General features: G+C 39.6%; 1 protein-coding gene across 1 annotated transcript in view; it reads right to left on the bottom strand.

The window, feature by feature from the left end:
* Positions 1-6,000, bottom strand: part of COL16A1 (collagen type XVI alpha 1 chain) — a 165,973-nt gene that overhangs the window by 47,730 nt on the left and 112,243 nt on the right. The window lies entirely within an intron of this gene.

The following is a 6,000-nucleotide window of genomic DNA, read 5'->3' as shown; positions in this document are numbered from 1 at the left end:
TATATACCTTTCCAACCAAAGAATGTAAAAAAGCTATTTGTATGAGTACTATGGAAGAGAGGAAGAGACAGACTGTCAGAATGAAAAGTGTCTGTGTTGTACTGTCATTTTTCTAATACAGCCTATGTAATGATGGCAGATAATTGGATGCTTTGGCAAGACAGACACTTTCATTTCAGGTCTTTTCAGACATTATGCATTATATGAGATTGTTCATCAGTATCCAGTTGTTCATGTATCATAATGTGCTTAAATCACCTTTTCTCCTTTGAAGCGCATTAGTCCATCTGGACCAGGAACATCCTGTGTAAATAAATAGATTTCATTATACTTAATTACCAATACTGTGTTTCATAATTAACTCTAAGTCTATCAATACTAGTTTACAGTGTATTATACTGAATTATACCTTCGATCCACACTTTTGTTAATTTACTGCAGTGTTTTCAAACCCCCTGGCAGTCATTTACCACTGCATAAACGTTTGCAATATCTGAGTAATGCCTGATCACAAATGAAGGAGGGTTTGCAGGATGAATATAAGGCCTGTCTACAAAGCAAAGCTATATCTGTCAGCTTTATGTTGCTCCTATCCCCCTGATTTTCAGGTGCATCCCCTTTTTAATACACTGCTCACACATAGATAGCAGCATCCAAACAGTTCACCGCTTAGACCGGTTTGAGGCTTATGCGAACAGCCACTTTTGGTTGGTTGTTTCAAATGCTATGTTCCTTCTGGTCCTCATCAGGTTCCATTGGTGTGGTTATTTTAATCACAATGACAGCTGCCACAACAAGACGATGATTTAATTTACCTACTGATAACATTTGTTACTGTGGGTCTACCCCAAGGAGATTTACCTGCCAAAATATGGATATCTGCCAACAGCAGTTTTGGGAAATATTGCGTTTTTTGCCTGTTATTAATTTATTTTATCTACAACTTATGTAAATGCATAATTGTATGTTTCTAGCAAAATAATATATGCAGCAGTAAAACTATTTTCATTTAGGTAAAGTTTCCAAAACACTTCCAACTAGCATTTCAGATATAAATGACTAAGCAAATCCCAGATTCTCTAAATCCGGCAGATAAAAACCCCTTATGCCATAAATAAGTTGTATCCAATATGAATCATTAACTTTGGCACAGAAATGGGAAGCAAATTATGCAGAAAGGAAATAATTTTTGATTATTTTTACTATGTATAACTGAATATTTGCTACTGGGAATGATAGTCTGGCGATGAGTTCAGGACCTCCTGTTCATCTGTATATGGGGACTCATGAAACTAATAAGCAAACTGAAAGTTTGATTCTGCTGCCCCAGTGTAAAAGTGTACGTAAACACTAGCAACGAACTGTTCTTAGTTGCCATTTTTGTGTTTTAAATATACCAATAGAAGTGTTTTGTTATATCTTTTTCATAAGTAAAAAAAAAATACCTGTTAATTTTGCCAAAAATCCAGTGAGCTTATAAGTTTCCATGCACTCTGCCTGTGCCCTGCCCAGTTCACCTGTCTGGCAGAACACCCCCCCACTATGCTGTGCACATGAGGAGAGGGGGAGGTATTCTGAATCCAAATTAGCAGTAAGCAGTCTAAGGTGACAATGCTGCTTCTCCATAGATTCAATACAATGAATGAGTGTTGTCACCCTAGGACAAGAAGTGCATTACTGTGGCAGGATCACCAGATAAAAATAAAGAAAAAAAGTCTGACATAAAGGAAATGAATGGAGCCATCTCAACCGAGGTCTGGTAAGCTACAATAGATTACATTTTTGTTCTTGGGTTTATATACATTTAAATGGCAAAGGGTAAAAACAGTCACTAAACTGATAATGTCAGCAAGAGCTGCACAATTAAATGGCAAAGACCTATATCATTGAAGAGAATAGGTTTCAAACCTGTTCTCCTGTGGTTTCAGTGCAAGGGGAAGCAGCTGCTGCTCTGTTAACAAGTAACAGAAAACCACTGCTCTAAACCAAAGGCAAAATGGAGAATCACACATTTGCAACATCTCTGGGATGTCTTAATACTTAAGAATAATAAAATGTCACCTAAATTAGCAGTGTGGAGCATAGCTAACTTTTATTTTGCTGCCTGGTATTCAGATTAAAGAGAAGAGTTTTTTTTTAATCAAGCATGTAATCCTTGTTCATGCTGTTCCCAGTAAATTATACTAGAATTCTCCACAATATGCTAGTTGACATTTATTCTTTAATGACTATTACAGCCATCTGTGGGTGTTTTCAAGAGTAATAGCAGTGACATAATAAAACATCCATCTAGACCTTCCTTCACAGAGGAACAAAATGTCTCCCTTTCCTCCCTTGAAGATTTCCTTATGTTTCTAGGAAATTTCTGTAATATCAGAAAATTATTTTAGGACTGCATGGACTGCATGGATTAGGTATATGTCATGTTAATAATCAAAAATCAAAATCAAAATCAAAGCAGTCATTCACAATTGCATTCACAAGTAAGGGGGGTGGCATCTGGGTGCCCCCTTTATAAAAGGGGGTAGCCAGAAGAAGATGAGCCCCCCTGCCCGCAGGCCCCCATAACCATCAGGCCAGGGTTGTGGGGGTCCCCCCCTGGAAAAGCACCCTCCGAATGCAGAGGGCATGTGGCCTGGTATGGTGGAGGGAGGAGGGCCACTTGTTTCCCCTCACTCTTTCCTGCCCAGCCAGGCTGCTGTGCAGACTAAGGGTCTGGTAAAGGATTTTTGTGGGGACCCCACGTTTTTTTTCATTATTTGGGCAACGGGATTTCCCTTAAAACTCCTACCAGAACTGTTTTGTTTAGTTTTTTTTAGCATCAGGGATCCCCCCTAACATTTCTACCATGCCTAAAGGGTTTGGTATGCATGGGGGGGGGGGACCCCATGCTGTTTTTTTGTTTGTTTTGTTTCTATGGAGTGTCAGAAATTAAAAAGAAAGTAAACATTTAATTTCACCTTTCTGCAACTAATTTTCGTTCATAATGATTATTTAACTCATCCGAAATTAACAAAAATTTGTACTCATCCGAATGCTGATTCCAGCCGTACATAAGCTAAAATCAGTACATCGGCTGCCTTTGGTTAGCTGAACATGCTCTGCATGTTTGGCTGAGCCGAAGTGCAGAAGCCGTTTGACACAGCCGATCCAACTACTGGATAGGCTGAGCCAAACCTCCGGCAGTTAATTCGCTGCCATTCGCCCCTATTCTCATAGGGGCCGAACAGATATGGAGCAGAATAGAGAAAATGTAAAACAAAAGAAAAAAAATGTTAAAAAATAATTTTAATAAATGTAAAAAAAAATAAAAAATGTTAAGAAAAAAACAAACAAACAGCTTGGGGTCCCCCTCCCAAATCATACCAGACCCTTTAGGTCTGGTAGGAATGTTAGGAGGGACCCCAAGTTAAAAAACATGTGTGGGGTTCCCCCAAAAGTCATAGCAGCCCCTTTAGGTCTGGTAGAAATTTTAAGGAGGAACCCCACCCCCAAAAATGGGAAAAACTTGAGGTCCCCCTAAAATTCCTAACCAGAACCCTGATCTAAACACAGGCCTGGCAGGACAGGAAGGTAGGGGACAAGCAAGCGTCCCCCCTCCCTGCCATACCAGATGGGGACAAGGGCCTCTTCCCCACAAGCCCTGGGGTCTGGGGTCTGGTCAAATGACCTGAGGACACTGGTCTGTCAATGAAAGACAACTACTGGGCGGAGCCAGCTGTGAAATGATGGCCAGCTCCACCCAGTTGTTGTCATATAATGACAGCCCTCGAGGATGCTGGGCTGTCATTGAATGACAACAACCTGGCGGAGCCAGCCGTGACATCACGACCCAGTTGTTGTCAGTTGCGGGGAAACCCACTTCGCAGACCGTTCTCTCGGCTTCGGCTGTGACTATTGCTCAGCCGAGCCGAAGCATATGCGTTGGGCTCGGCTGAGCTGCACGGCTGCCTTCGGCTACTGTACGGGCTATTGTGAATAGCCCGTACAGCAGCCCTTCAATTAGACTGAACCGAAGGGCTCCGATGGCCGAAGTGAGCCGAAGGATCAGACGACACTATGGCTAGATCCTTCGGCTCCTTCGTGAATATCCCTCTTAGTTTTTCATTCACCAACTTATTTAGAGACACAGGCACAGAACTGAAGTGTGCCTAAACTCTGACTCTCAAAAAGTCATCATTTGAGGGCTCCTGGGACTATCTGGAGACTGAAAAGTCGGGGATGTGTATAAGCACCTTATGGTGCCCGTAGTTGCATAAAGATGTAGGTTTATACTCTTTTTGTTATTACAGGTTTTATTAAAAACAGGCAAATGATTTAACAATATGGTTTATGCCAAACAATTTGGAAAACATACTATACACAAAGGAATTTCCAAGCATATTGAATAGATACTAACTGGGCGGCCAGGTTGTCCAATTACAGGCTCATTGTTGGGACCCCGATTGCCTGGGTTAAGTATATTAGCAAGGGCTGGAAAATCTATGCAGGATGTACAGGGCTCCCCCTGAAAGAGAATAATTAGGCTATAATAGAATTGTAAAAACAAAATAAATGTTTCAATACATAAACAAAGAACAATAACATTTTTAAATACATATGAAATAAATTACCCCAGAGAGAGCTGGGGTTCTTGGCCTAAACAGTACTGACTGTTTTCTGTCACCTATACTTATGGTGACAGGAAACATCTAATTAGCATAGTATAGGCTCTATTTACTAAGCTTGTTTCAAGAATAAGGATCTTTATTTTGAGCCATATAACTTTATTTTCAAATCTCATTTCACAAGGCTAAAAATAACTGTCAATTCCACACGTTATTTTCTTATTTTATATGATGTGAAATTACTGTATTTAATAGGGAATAGAAAGTGTGACTAATATTTCTACACTGTAACTGTACAGGGGAAAGGCACATTTTTCCCTCTGCTACCTATAATCACAGATTTATAGTAAATCTGACCCAGCTGTAACCTGGTGCAATGGCAGGATTACTCATCACGGCTCACACAGAGATCGCTGTGTAACCTATGAGAAGATCAGTACTGAACCACATTTCAGCTACCTTAGGCCATTGGGCACAAGAAAGAGTTGCAGGTCCCTACAGAGAACTACCTGGCGTTATCACGGCATCTGCTCATCTAAAGCCAGTTTAATTGACGGGGAGAAAGCATTTTAAAGTCTTCTAAAAATAAATCGTCCTGTGTTTATTATGCCTTTCTTTTTTTAGCATGTTATTTAAAAAGAGTACCTTATGTATGATACAGTTAATATTGGTTTACATTCCTTTTATAATAACATTTCTGTAGAGAAAGTGCTGAAGTTAAAAAAATAGAGCTCATTAACAACAGAAGCCATATTTTAAAATCTTAAGCGTAGCTATTTTAACAGATGCAAAGTGGGGAAAAAGAATGTGTCCTTTTTGATTGTAACTCCATGTGGGCATAACAGAAAACAATATTAAGGCTTGGCAGACTTCAGCCATTAAAATGTAATCCTTGTTATACAGAATTACAGGTGAAACTCGAATAATTAGAATATCGTGCAAAGTTCATTTATTTCACTAACGCAATTTAAAAGGTGAAACTAATATATGAGATAGACTCATTACATGCAAAGCAAGATAATTCAAGCCGTGATTTGTCATAATTGTGATGATTATGGCTACAGGTCATGAAAACCCCAAGAACCCCAAATCCACAACCTCAAAAAAGTAGATTACTACATGCAATCAATAAAACAAGCATTGTACATAGAACAATATCAGACCTCTGAAAAGTACAAGCATGCATATGTACTCAGTACTTGGTTTGGGCCCCTTTTGCAGCACTTACTGCAATTACTTTTGCACGATATTCTAATTATTCGAGTTTCACCTGTATATTGGATCTTTGCTCTGCAATATCAGCTTTGCACATTGGGTGGTGCTGAAGCCAAAATCTGGAATTGCTGATCACTGTCCTGAAAAAATCTGGGATCCATAGGAAGTGAAAACTTGT

The sequence above is a fragment of the Nanorana parkeri genome, unplaced genomic scaffold, assembly GCF_000935625.1.
Source record: "Nanorana parkeri isolate BGI_ZX_2015 unplaced genomic scaffold, ASM93562v1 scaffold76, whole genome shotgun sequence".
NCBI classification, from domain to species: Eukaryota; Metazoa; Chordata; class Amphibia; order Anura; family Dicroglossidae; genus Nanorana; species Nanorana parkeri.
Note: the sequence above shows the minus strand (reverse complement) of the source record. Positions and strands in the feature narration are given on the sequence as shown.